The following is a 21755-nucleotide window of genomic DNA, read 5'->3' as shown; positions in this document are numbered from 1 at the left end:
ACTCAGGAACTGCTTCTTTCCATGGGCTGTCAGGACACTTAATACATACTCCCAACCTTCTTCTCAGTCACTTTGAACATTAGCACTGTGCAATATTGTGTACGTATATGTTTATGTGGTATGTTTTTCTTTATATTGTTGTCCTATAATGTACTGTACAACTGTACATGACAATATATGTCTATATTATCTTAATGAAGCAATACTCGTAAAAATAAGTTATCCTTTCAAGTTTAAGCATTCACATTACTGGCAAAATATCAGGAAAACCCATAGCTTTGATATGTTCAAGTAAGCTGAACCTAAAGTAATAAGCTATTGAAACAAAGAAAGACAACATTTTGAATGGAGAGTAAAGTTTAATAACATTTCCTTTTTTTGTTCAGAACTCATGGAGAAAAAGGGTCAAGGCTGGAAACAAGCTGAAAACTGGTATGAAATGCAGGCATTATATTTGAATACAGTTATTACCAGTCAAAAAAACTGTTTTTTGCTTGTCACCCCACTATATGTCACAAGTCACATGACCAGAACCTGATGTTGGTAATCAATATAACCACAATCACATCAACACCAATGCAAAAGGAAAAATAAAAGCTCTAAGGAAAGTAGGTGTTCATGTTTTTTCTCATGAACATAAAACCATTCAGTCGTCTGAAAGGGCGGTGAGGCTCCCTTCCACAAAAAATGATCAAACAAGAAAAAAAACAACACTTTTCCAAGAAGGGTAAAGGTATCAATGTGACCCAAGATGTCACATTACATTCACATCGTGATTACATTGATTCATTGCATCAGAAGATTTTTGAGTGATTTTATTTTTGGTTTCATGGATTTATGTCCAAGTGACAGAAGCACCCTTTGAATGAAGTCAAAATTATACTTCAGTTGTCGAGGGTACTCCAAATTCAGGGCGTAAGTAAGTCCAAAGAGCAAGCACATGGCATGTGGAAGATTTTCAAGGTCATCCATCACAATTTCTCCTTCCAAACATATTGTGGTACCTGAAGACTGAAGGTGCAGTGAGTCAAGGGAGATCTGTTGGTCCTCAGGCACGATGGTCAGGATTCCAATGGGGATGTCAGACACAGCCACAATTATATATCAGATGTCACCTTCAATTTCTATGGCTGAAAACACAACTAACTAAAGCTAAAGCGAAAGCTAGCAAAGCAACATAAGGAGCAGAATTAAATAGAGTGGACATCCTGTGGTGTGGAATAAAAACTCAGGAATGGAGATGACTTGCAAAGCATTTCTTGAAGAAGTCTGTGTCCTCATCTCCAAGGATGACAGGAAGGCCACGTAGGACTGCTGTTTGCTTCGCAGTAACATCCATACTCTGAAAAATCACATCAAACACACATCACTCCTGTGGTCACAGACAATCAATTAATAACTCTGCACACACAATGGGGTTGCATGTTTTGTTCCCCACATCATAAAGAATTAATTACTTTGCATCTGAGAAACTTACCTCTGGTGTGACTTGTTGCAGGTACTTCTTAAGTTTCTGGCCAACACTTCCTCCCTTGGTATTGAAAATCTCAAAGAAGCGAGGAGTGTATTTGTCAAGTTCTTTGAAGAATTTTGTATTCAACTTTTTGCTTGACAAGCGACAGAACTTTGCCTGTATCTAAAGGAAAAATATGACAAATTCTTATTCAAGTTGTCATATTGGACCTACTTTAGTGATTGGTACAACTTCCTACAAATGCTATACTGAAGGTCGCCCAAATTAGTTTGCTACAGACAGGTAATGTCCGGAATAACCAGGACAGGAGGCAGACAGCTCAAAAGAATATCAATATCTACTACAGAAAATAAAATATAGACTACAAAAAAAGGGTCACTTATGGGCTCGCCACTAATCACTATTACACTGTTATGTAAATGTATACACACATATTGTATAGTTTTGGTTTACATTGTTGTTTGTTCTTTTTCCCGTCTGCTATGTGTCCTCTTGGGCACTAGATGGCGCAGTCAATCTCTTACCTGTTTTCAGGTGCTGAAGGGTGATTGGCTGGTGCCACTATTTAAGGAAGAGGACCTCAATACTTCGCCCTCTCTTTGTTTTTCTCCAAGCTCCCAACCAGAGGCCATGTGCAGCAGCAGCCAACCCAGTATTCTTTTTTAGGCCACCAACTCAGGCTTGTTGTAATATACTTCAGTTTTCTTTTAGAGTCCACTTAGCCAGTAGGGGAGGGAAGCCATTTTTGGTGTGACCTTTTCTCCTGTGTTTCAGTTAAGGAGGTTAGTTTGACTGTCATTTATTTAATTATTATTTTTCTTCATCTAGGTAAGATCTCTAACAGAGCCATTTTGTTTGTTGTTTTGGCCATGCCCTCCCTGACGCCAATGCTGTGATGGTAATTGTCAATAAAATCCATCCTGTGGACAAAGCACATGGTCTAACTTGAGAGCTGGGAGAAGGGGGAGAGCCACTGTGTTATGTTCTCGTTCCCCCCAGGCTCGGGCATAACATACACCACATCAGGCAACGGCACGCTTACTCATTTGGAATACTAGGAGAGAGTAAATAAAAACCAACCAACACATTTAGGACCCAATTCACACTCAAAAGGAAAAAAAAAAAAAAACAGCCCCATGAAGTACAATACCACTGCATCTTTACAAGAAATACACACACACACACACACACACACACACACACACACAAAGAGAGTCACTAAATGCTGGGACTAAAATTTCCTCCAAACCCGTTGCCACTGAATCATTGCACCATGCTGTATGCAATATTACACTAACCAAAACAGAAAAAAAAAAAATGAAAACAAGAAAAATAAAATTGGGCGAAAAGTAAACTAAAAATTAGGAAGGGGGAATAAAAAAACAGTGACAGTCACTACACCTGCAGACAGTAAAAGGAAAACAGGCTTGGATGTTAAGTTTTGTCCAGCATATTTTGAGTACAATGTTTTAAATAAGTTGTTCAACATGCTATACCTTCAAGTTTTTTTACAAGCACCCAGGGCAGCATTTACTCCATGATGCAGTGGTCAATACTAAAAAAAATTAATAAAAAAAAAATACAAAATACATTTAAACTACACAAGTAAATAAATGCACATTTACATGATATATAAAGTAATAAAAAAAAAAAAAGCATGACGTTAAACTAAATGAAATCTGCTAAAACAATATTAATAAAATGATTTAATTTCATGTGCCGTACCTTCCGGTAGTTTTAACTGGCACTCGACCAGTAGTTAATTAGTTGTCGCCCCTTTCAGGTAATTTTTTGCTAGTGCCTGGACCAGTGTACAATTATCAGCTCGGCTCAATACCCACACCCTCCCGTTCCGCATGCAGATGGCGGCAAGTTACATGCAACTGCATCCTCCCATGGTGACTTGGAGGAAGTCTAAAACTTATCCACAGCGCACTGGATGTTCCAACGCCTACATAGTAAGTTTGTCAAAAGCTATTACTGTGCCTGCATGTATTACACATTTCTTTTCTTTTCTATATGTATGTATATTGTGTATTTATCCACTATTGTGTATTTAAGTGGCTGTGCATGGAAAATATTCACTTTATGTTTGGCATATGTTGAAAAATACACTTGAGATTATTCTCATTGATGAGAACTAAGCAGCAGAAGAACAACTGATTGAACACAATGTCCCTAGTGTGCATTTAATGCATGTTTGTTTGTGTCATAGGTGGACTTCAGCTGTCACCACAACACCTACCCCAAAATTGTTTCAAAAAACACCAAAAACACATCATGTTGAGCCACGTGTACTTACAAATTGATACAGATTCAATGCATTATTTTCGAACTGATTGAAAGACAATCCATGCTTTGCCTTCCAAAGCATGGACACTTACACTCCACATGGACAGCAGCCTTGAATTATTTCCTATTCTTTGTGTTTATATCCGTTTTGCCTGGTTGGTGTATCTGTTTTTCACTCTGTCCTGTCTGCCACCCTGGCTCACTCTGCTCCTTTCTCTCTTTCTCTGTCTCTCCTCTATCTTTCTACTTCACCCCAACTACTCATAGGCAGATGATGGCCCTCTGGAGTCTGGTTCTGCCCGAGGTTTCTTCCCACAGGGGAGTTTTTCCCAGCCACTGTCGCATCTTGCTTGCTCCGAGGGCCCGGTTGGTTCTCTCTGATTGTATAAAGCGCTTTGAGACGCCTTTGGTTGTGATTTAGCGCTGTACAAATAAAAGTTTATTATTATTATTATTATTATTATTATTATTATTATTGTTATTAAAGAAGACTAGTACACAGCGAGACTTAGTATGTCAATAAAAGTGCTCTTCTTAACAAGTGTATGCTGTATTCTATTTTTTTTCATAACAGCCCTCAGCATCTCAACCACCCAAACAAGAATCCAGACTGATCCCTGTAACCATGCTTTCCACAACAATTTCTCCATTGAGACTCACACTTCATTATTTGGCACTGAAAAGTTTTGAAAACACTTTGAAAAACATTTGTCAAGCGTTTACTGATTTCCAATTCATTTTATTATGTTTCTCATTTAGGTCTCTGGATCCTCAAATTAGGGAAGGCTACATATTTCACATCAATCTTAGACATGAGCACAACCACCGGCTGTTTTGTGCTGATGCTTTGCGGAAGAGGGATGTCTCATCCGCAACCACAGAAACACTGAGGATGCTCTTTCAGAGTGGCCACTCCCCGTCTTCTGCACTGGATACGCTAAAATATGATCTTCAGGAACAGAAAGGTGACAACTACATTTACGCTGCGGCAGACCACTCTCCATTTGTCCAGATCTTCAGTACTTTCTGATATATTGAGTGTGCATGAACATGCTTTATGTTTGGTTGTTTTTTTTCTCTCTCACACCCACGCTTTCCTTTTTTCTTGATTTTTGCAGGCTTTACTAAATATTTACTAAAATATTATGGTTCACCATCAGGAGAGCAGATGCTGGTCGATCTAAAGCATAGACTTGACCAGTACAACAGTGAGCAAGAGGATACCATTGCAAAAATTGAGAGAACTGATGATGGTCAGGTGGTCATCGCCATATGTAGCCCTGTAATGAAAAGGCTGCACACAAGGCTGAAGAAGAGTGGAGAAATGATCTTTGTGGATTCATCAGGAAACTGTGACCGTCAGTATCAATGGATATTTCTCCTTCTCACCCACTCCACTGCTGGAGGACTGCCGTTGGGAGTGTTCATCACAACATCTGAGAGCCAGTCCACCATAACATCTGGGCTTAAACTTCTGCAATCCCTTTTGCCTACTGGGAGCTTTTTTTGGTCGGGAACAGCCTCAAGTCATCATGTCAGCTTACTGCAGGGCACTGCGGCAGTCCCTCCAGACAGTTTTCCCTCGAGCCAGGCTGTTACTGTACATATTTCATCTACTGCAGGTATGGACGTAACCATACACTCAATTCTTGCAAATAAATTTTCATCCCACATTTTTTAATCTTAACACATTGGATATATTTTAACCTCCTATGTATTGTTTGTACTGTTGCAGTGAAATATCCTAAATTCTCTCTTAATTCTTCATAGAAGTGGCAATATACAACAGCTTGATTGTGTTTATTATATCTATTAAAAGTATAGATTTGCACTTTCTTTTCTTCAAACAGGTGTGTTTGTCTTACCTTGGCTTTTGACCCTTCTGAAGAAGACAGAAGCGCCGCCGAAACATGTAAAGCCAAGGTAAGACAAACACACCTCTCTGAAGAGTGCAAATCTGGACAATATGCAATTTAGCAAACAATCTCCATCTTTACTGGACATTTGATTTCATAACTACAGGTGTGTGGGAGACGTGAAGAGTGGGCTATCTGTCTTCGACATGATCTCCTTACTAGAGGGCACAACACCAACAATTTTGTTGAGAGTGCAGTAAAAGTGGTGAAGGAGAAGGTCCTCCACAGCTTAAAGGCATTCAATGCTACTCAGCTAGTAGATTTTGTTATCACCAGGATAGAGGAATACTATATGACGGATATCGCAAACAACAGAAAGCCAGTTTCTGCACCAATTCATGCCTTTCTAGAGACCTATCGTAAAATGAACGATAGCTCCATCATATCGGCTCTGCATTGTTTTGGTCTTCAAAAATGATTGGCGTACAACCAACAGTGATTCCAAGAAGAAAGTCAGCACTTGGGCGGAGACGTGCTTTGATACCTGGGTGCCCTCCAAAGTGCTCAAGAAAAGAGCCTCAATATTCAAAGGAAAGTCCAAAGAAAAGTGTCCCTCACTCCCTGGCTAAATGTGTAGAGGACAACACATCTCTTCGTGGTCATCACTAGTGGCCCTGTTTGGGGGTTCATGTTGGGGCTAAATGTGGAAGAAAATGTTGATTATAAAGGTTCTAATGTTGATAAACATTTTGTATTGTGAAAATTGCATGGTCTATACATTGTTACCTAATGCAATGTGCTTATGTATGTATGGCGGTGGTGGTAATGGTCATGATGCAGTGCACATGATGAACCTTAAAAACTATATATGCAGCCTAACAAATATACACACATATACATATATATATATATACACATGTATATATGTATATATATATACATATATATATATATATATATATATATATATATATATATATATATATATATACATATATATATATATATATATATATACATATATATATATATATATATATATATATATATATATATATATATATATGTGTGTGTGTGTGTGTGCGTGCATGTGTGTGTATATATATAAATAATATATACATATATCTTGTGATACATCTGGATCTGAATTGTGAGGTGTGCTGTGCAAGGCAATGTCAGGCTTCAACCACTTGTGACTGGGAATCTGATGCTCTTTGCATTTATGAGCATTAATGTTGAGTAGACATTGCTCTCAAAAATGCAGTTTTCATATGGAAGGAATTCAAGGTGATAAAAGCCAGAAAAGTGTAGCAATACAGGGACTCATATGATCCAAAGGTAGCAAAAGCATGGATCCAGGTGAGAACAGGTAAGAAGTGGAGGGCAGAGGTTGCAGTCCAAGAGGCAGGGGCAAGGTCCTAGAGTCTGGTGGGAGTGGTCACAAGAGGCAGAGCTGGGCTAAGCTCCTTTCCCACTCCCCAAATTTAAAAAGAGGAGAGCCCTGGAATCATGGTAGCTAGCTAGCCATCTGAACACAAGCTGGGGTCTGATCAGCCCCGGCTGGGTCACCTGGAGGAGGGTGTATGATGTTAAAAGACCGGAAACGCCCAATGATTCCAGGCACATTATTGAAGATGTGTCCAGAGATGACATGTTTTTGTTTGTTTAACCAAGAGCTGAAGGAATAACTAATTAAATACATGCTTGCCGAGTTAAAGAGTGGCCCTTAAAGATCGGCAGTTGCTTTTTCAACCGTTAATAAGCATGCTGTGTTTACTGAAACTGAAGTTATCTCTAGAGACGTACACTTTCCTGATAGAGTTTTGCATCGCGTAACAATACGTGACGGGCTGGCAAACTTTAGCTTCACATGCTAACGTTTTGCATCACATGCTAACGTTTTGCAACCCTAATGTTTGTTACATATACGTACAACCAGTAAACTAAACTTACGGTGGCACTATGCATCAGCCTCTCTCAAGTCAATTCCCTGGTTGTTTGAGCGCTTCAATCACGTCGACATGTCTTAACGTGTCGTCAGTGTGCAACTGCGCATGTGTATTCAATGAGAGATGCCAAATGCTGCTTAAAGCTGACGAGTTTCTCCAGGTTTTACAGATGCTTCTTGTTCATTCATACTTCAAAGTATAGGTAACTTGCAGCCGACAAGTTTGTTTACTCACCTCAGTCGAAAGTTGTCTTTACTAAGATTAAATGAGGAGAGTCAACACAGTAAGCTGAAATGAGTTCAGGTCACTTTTTATTTCAAGTAAAACACAGTACATTCTACAGTGTTCCGCGTGTTAAATTGCGTCCGTCGTCAGCGCTTTCCCTCCTCTTTTGTCCACTGTTATCTGCAGATAGTCGAGACAATGTGGCGGCGGCGGGGAAATGAAGAATGTGCTTCTTTTTTCCCTTCTCTCTCTCTCTCTCTCTCTCTCTCTCTCTCTCTCTCTCCCTCTCTCTCACACACACTTGCTTCACAGAAAGTTATAATCCCTCTTTGACTGGCACTGATTTAAGGGTGAGTTTAAATTAGGCAATGTTAACAGGCTCTGTAGTTCAGCTCAACGGGTGTCACGGCGCAGCAGCAAGTGCGGAGCCAACAGTTTCCTGAAGAGACCAATTACTCGTCCGTGATCTGGGTTGGCCTCACATCACAGCTCCCATTGCTGGAAGAGGAGAAGCCAGAACTTTGGACCAGGGTTCAGACCATGGTTTTGACCAGGGTTTGGACCAGAGTTTGGACCAGGTTTCAGACCAAGATTCAGACAAGGTTTCACACTAGGATTCAGGCTAGTGTTCAGAATAGGGTTCACACCAGGGTTCAGTTTAGATTTCATACCCGGGTTCAGATCAGGTTTCACCCCAGGATGCGGCCCAGTGGTCAGACCAGGGTTCACACCAGGGGTCATATCAGGGCTGAGACCAGAAATCGGACCAGCATTCAGAACAGGGTTCAGACAAGGATTCGAACCCTAGTGTAAATGTCTTAGTGGCTGGATGAGAAAACCACTCAAGGGGGATACTGTTTGCCTCCCTCTGCATTTGGCCTTTTAAATAAATCAGCAACATATCCTGATCAATTGGAGGCATAGTGACAGGACCGCCACTGTCACATCAGGGTAATGTATGTTTTACACGCCACCTTTCACAACTCGGAACTACTGTATATCTGGAGGGATTGTTGGACCAGCACAGAAAAAAACTCTATGGTTCTTCTTGTTTTTATTTTTCCTGATAGGGGTTTTGTCATGATTCTCTCTCCTCTCTGTCCTCCTCACTGACACTGAAGACCAGACCAGAGGAACCGAACCAAACTGAACCAAGAGCAGCACCAGCTGAAACTGGTTGGAGGCGTTAATGCACTGCACCTTTTTTTTTTTGACATTCTCTCCGACGCTGTGACTTGCAGTGTGTGGATTCGTAATCAGGGGTTCAACATCTGACGGCCTGAAGGCGGTAGGTGAAACCTGGTGTTTTTTTCTTTTGTTTATTTGCTTTTTTGGCCAAGTTCGGGTCAAGCGGCTTTTAATAAGCAGATTATACAAGTGCCAAAGTTGGGAGCCTGGCGCGGACACACATTAAGGAGACTGACAGCTATGGGAAATCAGCTGCAATAACGGAAGCCTCTCCCCGTCCCCTCGCTACCACCCCTACACACACACACACACACACACACACACACACACACACACACACACACACACACATAAACACACACCATCCACCCTTGTGCTCTCTGCAGATGTACAGTAATTAGCCTGTCCGCTCATAATGGCGAAAACCATCAGTGGCGTGCGGCCGTATGTTATGCCGGAGATTGTTTGAGTCATTTGGGACAAAAAGCAATATGAGTTTCTGACTCAGTGACTCATTGTTGAGGATTTGGTTGCTGTTGATTCAAGAGGGGTAAATTATTTTTGTTTTGTTTTGTTTTGTTTTTTTTGTTTTTTTTCTGTCTAATGCAGCAGATGAGACGGTCCAATCAGGCTGCAGAACATTAACGACCAAGAGGGAGGAGAGAGGGAGGGAGGGCAAGGGGCAGTGCGAGAGATGGGAGCATCACAGTATTGCTGCTGATCACATTAGTACTCGGTGGCTCCGCCCTTCTGGTAGGGGATCTGGACTGTCACGGTCTCTGCAGCGCTCTTTCATGTTCCTCCCTCTCTTCCCGTCGACGTGGCTCCTTTCAGTTTGTGTCCGCCCTCCAACTAATCAACTGATTAAAAGCACCTGTGGTGGTCACTACTTAAGGGAACGTGTGTTGAGCCCTTCGTGCCAGATTGTCTGTTCTCTCTCGTAGCCAGAAATCCAACGTGTTCTCCCCTGTTTCCTCGTGTGATTTTCTCCCTGTTGCTGACCGCCTGTAGGACCCTGCCTGCCCACCTCAGGCTGTGCCACGTCAGTTTGGTTTTGGACTCGGACTGTTCTTGACCCGACCTTTGGCTTCCCCCTCGGACGGATTCCTCTATCAAGACCCTGGTTTTCCCAGCCTCCCTGGACCGCGCCACCGGTATCGACCCTTGCTGTTCCCGACACTAATTCTGCCCGTCTCCGTCACCGCCTGCTCTGGTTTCGACCCTGGACTGTCTGACCTCCCAGGCTCCTATTAAACTGTTTGAACAGCCATCGAGTGTTGAGTCACTCACTGTTGACATGGACGATGGAAGATTTTTCAGTGCGGAGCAGCAGAGCTAAGAAGTTGTTGTTTTTTTTTTGTCATTTACTCTTTTTTTGATGATGTTTTTAGTTGTTGACCATTTGATTCCATTCACACATGCTGTGTTTCACTAAACACTGATAGTGCTTGTTGTGATAAGTATGAGTTACCGTAGTTTCGGCAGTCGCAGACGTGACGTCGGCAGAACGCATCAGCGTCGAACATGCGGGGTACTTACCTGAGTTCGTCAGTTGGAAAAAATCAATTAATAAACAGCTCGTATTGACCACTGGATTTCCTCCTCATTTCTTGCAAAGAAGCTGCTCCTAATCCGTAGCTACTTGCATCAGCGCTGGTGCTGACACAATCATAACTTTTACTCTCTCGAACACCGTTTCTTGTGCTCCAGCCCACACCCACACTGCTGATAAGACACGTACACTTCTGATCACTTGCTGAAATGGTTGTTGTAGATTTTAAACTTTTGTGAGGAGGCACTGCCCAGTCTGCCGCGATGGAAATTGCTCAAAAGTCTCGTTGCAACGTTTTTTATCGTCTGCAACATTTCTTGATATCAACATTTACATCATCGGTTTCGCATCTTTGAGTTTTGGGATTTGTTTTTGTTTTTTTTATGCGTTTGTATGTTCAGTATCCTGCTCACCTAATTAGCGTCCCACCGGCCCAGCAGGCCTCTGACTTTTGATTGAATAATTATCGGACAAGAGTAACTTGTAAACGTCATCCAGACAGCTGCTGTATCACTGCAGTTTTCATATGAACTAATTATTTCCTCTCGAAGTCTCACGCTGGAAAAATAACGCTGCTGGAGTGAAACGTTGTCAGAGAAAAGAGACGTCGCCCCCTGGGGGACGGTGCCTCCTCTACAAAACCGTCGCCTGCATTCTTCTCCTATCCTCCCCCACCTTCCCCTCTTCCTCCTCCTCCCTTTCCTCCTCTTCCTCCTCTTTCCTGGCTGCCTCCCGGATAGTTGTCACGCCAGCAGACGTGTGCACCGCCAGCTGAATCCTAATGCGGAACTTTGGAATCAACTAGCAGGTTTTTAGTAAACAAACGTTGCTGCAGATGTACAGCCGTCGGCCTGCAGGGGTCCGAGAGTCACCATTCTCCTCGCAGGTGGAGAAAAGGTCCCTTTTGGCTTGGGGTTTGGGGCTTCGTGGGGGCGAAGCAAAGTGCTGTGAATGAACAAATATCAACCAGGCAGACGAGTCATCGTTAAGCTGTGATTAGGAGGGAGAAACTGGTGGAGCAGACAAGGCCTCGTCCAGAGAGATTTTTCTCCTTTTACTTTTTTAATAACTTTTATTTTAATAAGTTTGAAGTGTTTGAACTTCAGTGTTCAAACTGTTTTAATGGCTCATTTTTAAATGATTATTTCATTTGTTTGAGAAATGAATGAAATAATAATACCTTCATCAATTCAATAGGGTTGATCAAATTGTCTGAAACATCCATTAAGTAAAGAGCTCAGAAGAGATGTTTGAAAACAGGAGGTGTGCAAACAAAAATAATTTTCTAGTTGTGTTTTCTATCTATCTATCTATCTATCTATCTATCTATCTTGGCTATTTGTCTGTACAGAATAAGAGTCCTAAATATTATCTATAGAGGATCTATACAAAATCTACAATATTGCTTGTTGTAATTAAAGTTCTCATTAGCCTACAATTAAACTGTTGTAGGAGGATATTCAATAAAAAGAAAAGTATTCGCTTCCTGCTTTTTGCGATTGTGGACTGCCATTTCTTTACTAGCTATATTTTATATCTAAAAAAATATTCATTCAGGTTCTTCACAGCAGGTCGCACACACATTTTCCGCTCACACGTGAGCAAGCCAATGATCAGCAGCTTCCCAACGCGAGGAGGGATTACACACACGCCTGGTGCCGCTAATCAAATAAAAAAAAAAGAGAGAGAGAAAACGGGATTAGTCAGGAAAAACAATTGAATTTGAGGCGTCAAAAGACAGATGGTGGGTTCAAGTAGCAGCTAGAATGTCACGCTGCTAGGAAGGAATATTCATTTTAATAATGAAATGAAAATAAGTGTCAAACAGGTATTTTTTATTATTCAAAGACTGATTCAACTAATTTAACTCCTTTACTCAAGGAAAAGGAAAAGAAAGTACAGGTTCTCAAATGTACATGAGTAAAAAGAAAAAATGTTTTTCTTTTTTTTTTATTATTGAAAATGATTAATCAGAAACAATGATGAAATTCTTTTTCAACTGCAGCACAACCAAACTGTGATCAGTCATAGTTATGACCAGTGAGCCATTATTAGATGTTGACACTTTTTAATAACTACAACCACCGTTTTTTTCTGATTATGAATTACTTTTAACAGAATTTGTATCTTTTAAACACTTTTAAAAACACAAGAGTAACAAGAGAAAGAACATATATTTGTGTGCATATGTAGGGAGTCAAAGTAGAAAGTCGTCAGAAAAAGAAATACTTAAGTAAAGTGCAGTTACACTGACAAACTTTTGCACTTCCTTGCTTCCCACCTCTGAATGCCCCATTAGCTAATGATAATGCTAAAGAGCCGAATCGGTTAGCGTGGCTCAGCTGAAGTTAAAATTCCTGCGGATGCGGAGGTTTTCTCTCACTTCCCGCAGTTCTGCCTCTGCCTACTGTCAAGCCCGTGGCAAAACAAAAGGAAAACATCCGTCTCGCAGCCAACACAAATGACATCTTCAACTTCCCGAAACACTCAGTCTCCATCCTCTCTGCCGTCATCCCTCGTTCCTGTCTCTTCTCCCTGTCTCCTTCACTTTGCCATCCCCTTATTCTCCACCCTCCTCACCTTCCTCACCCCTTTCTGCCGACATCACATCGCCCTCTACGGATTTTGGATGACTCCTGTCATCCTGGCAGGATGTGATAAGGGACGGAAGGGCGGGAAGGTGATGATGTCCCACACATTCACGCACACACCCTCTGTTGTTACATGACTTTTTTCGCCGTTGCTGTTGTACATCATAAAAAGTTTTGTGTCTTTTCTGATGTTAGACGTCAACAACAGGCTAACCGAGTTTTTGTAACCCACCTCGTGTAAAAATGCACTGACAATAAAAATAGGGCAGAATCACTCACCTCAGCAACGTGTTGATGCAGCTACGCTAGTTCAACCACTTAAAAAAGGATGAAGATGCTCAACAATTTTGTCTTTCATCCCACAAGACAAGTTCACGTCCCCCTCAGCGTGACTCCCAGGAGGACTTGTCTGCAATCTCTGCAAACCATGAGCGTGTCGAGCCAAAGTTGCTGCATTCTTTATTAAATCCGTAATATATATAAATACATATTTCAAAGAATTAACTAACTCAAGCTGTATAAAATGTACAAAATGACAACATTAAGACAAAAAAATTATACTCGAGCCAACACGGAACGTGCACGAGTTTCCAGCAAAATAGATTATAGCAACGCAGAGTGACATCAGACAAGCGGAAGTCGCAGCCAGAGGCGGTGCAAGGGTCTCTTGGGGCTCCAAGCAAGAAGTTACCTTGGGACCCCACCTTTCCAGTGCACACCAAAAAAAATATAGATTTTTACACAAATAAACGCACAATTTTCGCGAAATTTGAGATAAACACTAAACAAATACATTAGTGGTTCTCAAAGTGAGGTCCAAGGACCACCAGAGGTTACAGAAAGCCCAAAAGCCTATGCCTATTGTTGTAGTAAATAATCTGACACCAACAAAGATATATAAAATCTGAACTTTTCTTTATTACAAAAGTGCAATGCAAATTATCTGAACTTTAAATATAAAGAAAATGCAAACCTGAGTAAATAGAATTGTTAAAGCCAAATCAAAAGAAAAAAAATTGCCACAATATATAATATAAAACAATTAAATAGTGGAAATAAAATAGTGGAAATAAATATTGTCAGATGAAATAAAAAATGAATAGCTTCTCAGACGAGCAATTTATTAGTATTATTATCATTAGGCTATTATTATTATTCTTTGACTGCCAGCCTTCATAGAATTCATCATGGCTTCATTGTTACCTTAGTTAGCTGTGTTAGCCCCTACAGCAGACCTGGGCAAAGTACGGCCCACGGGCCACATCTGGCCCGCTGTGTGTCCTTGGCCGGCCCGCGTGAGGCAGTCATAAATTACACGATCTACCGGTCGATCGCGAAGGTAGTTTGCCTGCATCGCATGGAGAGACAGAGTCGCGACGTGAAGATACTTCCGCGGGTCCGCGGGACTTCGGCGCTATTTCCCACAATAACTCTTCTTCATGTTGTCTGCACAAGCAAGTTTTGTCAAGTTTGCAAACTGTGACCAAAAGTGTGACGTGATCAGTATTGCCTGTCGCGTGGTACAAGGTCAGGTGCAGGCTGAAGGCAGATGGGGCGGGGTCCTACAAGGAGGGTCTGCTTCTGCGGTGTCATGTCATTGCAAATTGCGCATTGTTGTCGTTGCTGTGGTGTACATTTTGGAAACCCTAGGGGGGCCCCTACTGGCCGGGGCCCCAAGCAACTGCCTGACTTCCCTGTCTGCTCGTCAAACAACAATACAGTCAGCCTTTAACGCAGCTACCCCGTACAAGAAAAAAATTGATGCGGTACAGAAACATAACCAGAACAGTGACCTGCAATATTGTACTGTCTGTCTGTACCTCTTTTTATTTTTGTTTTTATTTTAATTAATCAGTTCAGTACACTACCTCTAAAATGTTTGAGAGATGTTAAAAACAAGACACATAATCCTCAACATTTAAGTTATTTTATTTCAGTACATCTAAGATGTAAAAAATAATACAAATGTCTTGGTTCTTTCGGTTTGTTGTTGAATGTTTTGTATTGTCATACATTCTAACAATAAATATATAAAAATAATCCTTCTTTGCGGTCCAAGGAGAATACTAATATTAAAACAATTATTGATTTAAAAAAAAATCATATTGTGATAATTATCGACATCGAGCAATATACGAAAATATATTGTGATAAAAAAAAATTGCCATATCGCCCAGGCCTAGTACGAGCTAACAATTCCTCAGAGCGCCAAACACAACCAACCAGAGTCACCAACCAGCTGTCGCAAAATTATTCACATTCACGACTTAAGCGAAAGTACAGATACTTGTTTGTTTGTTTGTTTTTGTTTTTTTTAGATAAAAGTAAAAATAACTGAATCAGCTTCAACTCATAGTATAGGTTCTGAAATGTATTTAATTTAAACATGTTTTGGCCATTAATGAAACAATACGTTGTGTTGTTGATAATTCTGAAAAAACACAGAATCCCCTGACAAAAGTCTTGTCGCTTATCTAAGTTGTAGGAACAACAAATAATAACTTGACCTGTAGTTGATCAATTGGAATCAGAAATGGCTTATATGAAAGGCAAAGGCCTCTAGATTATGGTTATCATACCAAAATAAAGTTTTGTATTATTTATTGAGTTTTATCATTTAATTTGGGCAGAAAGGTCAGATTTTTCTTTGACAAAAGTTGTTGTTCTTTAAATGATTCAACTAATCACAGATTAGAGCTTCACCTGTGATAAATACTGTAATCAACACATCACCAGGTGTGTATGAAAAGAGGCCAGGCACACCAGACCTTCATGTGAAGTGCAACTTGGCCTCTCACAAAATGCCAAAGATTCAACCACAGACTAAAGTGCTGATCATCAAGAGCCTGAAGACCAAGTCTGCTGCTGAGGTGGCAGACATCTTCAATGTATCCAAACGTCAAGTGGAGAGGATAAGAAAAAGATTTGAAGAAACTGGTGTAGTTCATGAGAAGCCCAGGTCAGGCAAACCACGTAAGACAACGGTTCGAGAGGACCGTTCGTTGCTTCAACAGTCCAGGGCCAGCCCTTTTTCAACTGCAGCACAGCTACATGAGAAATGGTTAACAGAAACCCCCGTATCTACAAGAACAGTTTGTCAAATTCTCTCACGGAGTGGTAGCATTAGTGCTCAAAAACCAGCATTAAACAAAAGACAACTAAAATATTGTGTTGCATTTGTCAAGGCCCACAGCTTGGAGAAAGGATGGATAATGGAAAAGTGGCAAAAGGTTGATTTTTCTGATGAATCATCCATTGAACTGCACTCCAATCGCCGTAAACATTGCAGAAGACCTGTTGGAACCCGCATGGACCCAAGATGCAGAGTGGATGGCAACATCAACAGCCGGAAGTATCAAGAAATTCTTCGGCCCATTACATTCCAAACTACAGCAGAGGGCAAATTCTTCTGCAAGATGGTGCTCCGTCACATACTTCAGCCTCCACATCAAAGTTTCTGAAAGTGAAGAAGGTCAAGGTGCTCCAGGACTGGCCAGCCCAGTCACCAGACGTGAACATTATTGAGCATGTATGGGATAAGATGAAAGAGGAGGCTCGGAAGATGAAACCAAAGAATCTTGATGAACTCTGAAAGTCCTGCAAGACTTATTTCCTTGCTATTCCAGATGACTTCATCAATAAGGTATATGAGTCATTGCCAAGACGTATGGATGCAGTCATCGTAGCTCACAATATTAATTGTTTTTCCCAAGGCACCCTGATTTTATGTTCTGATGTTATTGTAGCATTTTGTTTATTCAAAATAAAGTAAACATGTATGTAAGACCGTGTCGACCGTGTCCCTCGACGCATCCTGTGGGGGGTGCTCCAGGAGTATGGGGTCCGGGGCCCTCTGTTAAGGGCCGTGCGGTCCCTGTACGATCGGAGCAGGAGTCTGGTTTGCATTGCCGGCAGTAAGTCAGACTTGTTCCCAGTGCGTGTTGGACTCCGGCAGGGCTGCCCTTTGTCACCGGTTCTGTTCATTGTTTTTATGGACAGAATTTCTAGGCGCAGCCAGGGGCCGGAGGGAGTCTGGTTCGGGAACCACATGATTGCATCTCTGCTGTTTGCAGATGATGTGGTCATGTTGGCTTCATCGAGCCAGGACCTCCAATGTGCGCTGGGGCGGTTTGCAGCCGAGTGTGAAGCGGCTGGGATGAGAATCAGCACCTCCAAGTCCGAGGCCATGGTTCTCGACCGGAAAAAGGTGGTTTGTCCTCTCCGGGTCGGTGGGGGGATCCTGCCTCAGGTGGAGGAGTTCAAGTATCTCGGGGTCTTGTTCACGAGTGAGGGGAGGATGGAGCGTGAGATCGACAGGCGGATCGGTGCAGCGGCTGCAGTGATGCGGTCGCTGTACCGGTCCGTCGTAGTGAAGAAGGAGCTAAGCCGAAAGGCGATGCTCTCGATTTACCGGTCGATCTACGTTCCCACCCTCACCTATGGTCACGAGCTTTGGGTAGTGACCGAAAGAACAAGATCGCGAATACAAGCGGCCGAAATGAGTTTCCTCCGCAGGGTGGCCGGGCGTACCCTGAGGGATAGGGTGAGAAGCTCGGCCACCCGGGAGGAGCTCGGAGTAGAGCCGCTGCTCCTCCGCATCGAGAGGGGCCAGCTGAGGTGGCTCGGGCATCTGTTCCGGATGCCTCCTGGACGCCTCCCTGGGCAGGTGTTCCGGGCATGTCCCACCGGGAGGAGGCCTCGGGGAAGACCCAGGACACGCTGGAGGGACTATGTCTCCTGGCTCGCCTGGGAACGCCTTGGGGTCCCACCGGACGAGCTGGAGGAGGTGACTGGGGCCAGGGAGGTCTGGGCATCTCTGCTAAGGCTGCTGCCCCCGCGACCCGACCCACGGATGAAGCGGTAGAAGAAGAAGATGTATGTAAGTTTTACCGTACATTGTTTTTTTATGTCACTTTTGTCGAAGCAAAATCTGACTTTTCTGCCCTAATTGAATGATAAAACTCAATGAATAATACAAAACTTTATTTTGGTATGATAAGCGTGATCTAGAGGCCTTTGCTTTTCATACAAGCCATTTCTGATTCCAATTGATCAACTACAGTTATTATTTATTTTTCCGGCAACTTAGATAAGCGACAAGACACACACACACACACACACACACACACACACATATATATATATATATATATATATATATATGTATATATATACATATATGTATATATATATATATATATATATGTATATATATATATATATATATATATATATATACATATATATATATATATGTATATATACATATGTATATATATATATATATATATGTATATCACAAACAAATATCAGTGTCGCATTATTCAACGCATAATCAGTCAAAGTCCGTGTAATCATGCGGGGGTTGTATTTTTCCAAAGACGCCGCACTTTCGCCGCATAAATCTCCGATTTCCGCGCAAAATAAGCGAGGTTTGCTAAATTTTATAATCCCCACATTTTTTGTGTTTACTTCACTCAAGCGCAATCATTTTCCTCCCGTTCCAATGAGTCCACAGTGGAGCATTTGAGAGGGAGGAGATGGCAGGGTGATAGGCTCCAGCAGACCCCCGTAACCCTGAGCTCAGGAAGAGGCGGGTATAGAAAATGAATGAATGAATGAGATGGCAGGGTCTTCCTCTTGGAAGAGGCGGTAGACGAGGTGGGGGAGGTGGATGAGGAGAAGGAAGAGGAGATGGGCGTTGAGGGAGAGGGGAAGGAGGATAGGGTGGTGAAGAATTGGCTAGTGTTAGAGGTTAAGAGGCTAACATTGTAATTTTGTTGGAAGGTTGCACTTTTGGTACAGTCATAAGTACTATATATCAGTTCCACTTTGCAATAAGAGTTTACACTTATTTCAGCAGATGTTTTCTGCTTTGCCACCTCTTTGAGATACAAAGTACATTTTATTTTATTGTTTCAATTTATTGTTTGCCCCATTGTTTTGTAAGTATGAGACATCTCTAAGGTCTGAAATAAAAGATGAGAAGTTGATTATTCTCAGCACTTTCTGTGATTTAGTAATCTTTAAATAGTAGGAGGTCATTAGATATGACTCTTTGCATTAAGGTAGTAGTAGCTAGTGAGAATGGTGTTGGAGAGCCATTTTTTTAAATTGGTTTTCATCAAACCACACTTCTTGAAGTTCCCCGCAATTTTCCGCAAAAATGGCATCTGGGTTCAAGTTGCTAAGACCAGTGAGATCAGTACACACACACACACACACACACACACACACACACACACACGTGCACACACGCCTGCAGGCTCCCAGGCCGAAGTGGAGCCGTCTGATGAATGTTTCCAGGGTTTATTGGCTACGGGTGTGTTTGCTCTCCGGGAGGAGACAGCTCTCCTGCAACAAGTTTGCACAACAATAAACTTTATTGCGGCAGAAAAATTCCAACGAAGGCTTTTCAGATTTTTCAAGGAAGCAAAGTTGTAATGAGCTGGCTCCAAGTTCAGCATCATATCCATTCAAATCCTCTCCAATCAGGGAGTCAGGGATTTATGAAATATTCATTTTTTGTTTTAAATATTCAATTTATTAATTATTTTTTTGTCAGACCATAAACACACCATTATCGTGATGAAGATTTTATGTACACATCACAAGAACTATAGTGTCCACAGATCAGAAGGCTCCGCCCACTTCTTCTGTCTCACACCAAAACAAGGTTGACGTCCTTGTGACTTAATCAGCCTCCTTCAGACCAGAATAAGGACCTCTTCATTTTCTCAAGGGACACTCGAGCTCAAGTCTGGCCCACTGAAATAAAACAGAAAATAAAATAAAATACACACGCCACCTCCTCCTCCACCACCACCAGGGGCCGTAAAGAGAGAAAAACAGAGTGTTAGTGCGCCGCCTCTCTGATGAGACATTAATGCTCTTTGCCGCCTTTAAAAATATACAGGAGGTAATTTCCCCCCAATGAGAAGTGGCTCCTAAAAGCCTCCCTGATCGCAGCAGCAGCAGCAGCCGTTAATGATGAGAGTAGAAGCGGGTGAAAGGCAAATCATCGCTTTCCTCTCTCCCTCTATCTCACGTCTCCCCGTAAATGGAGGCAATAAAACGGGGGCGATCGGAAAGCTGAGACCTGGTCTGGAAGGTGCCGCCGTCTGATTGGACCAACCCACAGACGCTTTTTTTTGTTTTGGTTTTGGCAGGTGACATAAACATGCTTTTTGGGGTGACTTTTTTTGTTCTTACATGACGTCCTGGTTCAGCCCAGGAGGCGTGGCCTAGTCCTGAAGGCGTGGCCAGCCGAGAATTTGTGGCCGAGCTGCGAATAGTCAGGTCCAGAACAGGAAACAGACAGTTTGAGGTGAGGGGACGTTGTGACGTCCCTTAAAATGTTTTCCGGCATCGACTAGAACACATCACATCACAACGTTACTCAGTGAGAGCCAATGGCACAGCCAAAGAGATCTAAAACTGGCACAGTTTTAGATCCCCGCTTCTATCGAAGGGATAAAAACTTAGATTCAGGTTTTTTAGGTTTAGTCCTGGGGTTGGCAACCCGCGGCTCTGGAGCCGCATGCAGCTCTTCTGTGCCTCAGCACTGGCTCCCTTTAGCATTGAAAAAACAAAACAAAACACCCTAAAAACATGGAAATTTATTATGGCCCTGTTTACAAGGAGAAGACGATTTTGGAAACTGAGCGTGTTAAGAAAAGCATTTGAATAATAAAAAAAGAAGATGTTATATTAAGCTATCTCCAGAAATATGGAAATGCTGGGAAGTACTTATGCCAGCCCTTATGTGGTGCTGTGGTTTTACTCCCTGAAGGTGGAAGAAGAAGAAGAAGACGACGACCTGGAGCCCGATGTATTTACAGAAGTAGCAGCTCACTAACATAGCACTGCGAAGACCACATAGAACGCACGCAAATAGATGGTGTGGATAGACGACAAAGTTGAACTTCTGCTTCAAGTTACTTACTTACTATCTCCACCATCTTTGCGGCATACCCACAAAGGTTTTTGCGTTAATGATATGCAGGTGCAAAAACGCCCAGAAATGCGGCACCCAATGAGTTAGAAGCGCAAATTGCACTCTGGTAACCATGCCGCATTTTGCGACTTATTGTAACGTTGGCGCAAACGTCAATCACCAAACGTTTCATTTCCAATGCAACACTTCATTTTTATTGCTGTCAAACAACATGTGCATTGGCTTTCTCCCCCGAATCACGGCAAAAAAGAGACAGTTGCAAAAATCCCCACAGCCCCAGGTCTCTGTCTCCACTGGCTCCAGGTGAATGTTATTTGGTGGCAGATGGGGCAAGATGGCTTTCTATATAGTGATGGTTGGCGAAACCTGGTTTATACATTGCATAAAGGCAAAAAAACAAAAAAACAAAAAAACATTATGTTATATACCCTTTTTGACATTTTAAATGTCAATTAAAGCTGCAAACAGCGTTGTAGGGACTGAGCCCGTGCGACCCCCCCCCCCGACACCTGCCGATGTAACTCTAATTTTTAATATCGAGAAACAGGAAATTAGTTATTTCCACTTGTTTGTACACTTGTTGAAATCAACGTTTGGGGACTATTGGGTCTTTCCTCGCTGCATACGAAAACACACTGGTTCTGACTGCTTGAAAATTACATTTTCAGCAT

The 21755-nt window shown here is 42.0% G+C and overlaps 1 long non-coding RNA gene across 1 annotated transcript in view; it reads left to right on the top strand.

Annotated features, from left to right (window-relative positions):
- The window catches only part of LOC142890623 (uncharacterized), a 99187-nt gene that overhangs the window by 3311 nt on the left and 74121 nt on the right, over positions 1-21755 (top strand). The window contains exon 2 of the long non-coding RNA XR_012927093.1: positions 4127-4243. This is a non-coding gene — a long non-coding RNA (uncharacterized LOC142890623). The remainder of the gene's footprint in view (positions 1-4126; positions 4244-21755) is intronic.

Source organism: Nelusetta ayraudi, unplaced genomic scaffold (assembly GCF_046127955.1).
Source record: "Nelusetta ayraudi isolate G7.1 ecotype Tasmania unplaced genomic scaffold, CSIRO-AGI_Nayr_v1 ptg000003l, whole genome shotgun sequence".
In the NCBI taxonomy this organism is placed as follows: domain Eukaryota; kingdom Metazoa; phylum Chordata; class Actinopteri; order Tetraodontiformes; family Monacanthidae; genus Nelusetta; species Nelusetta ayraudi.
Note: the sequence above shows the minus strand (reverse complement) of the source record. Positions and strands in the feature narration are given on the sequence as shown.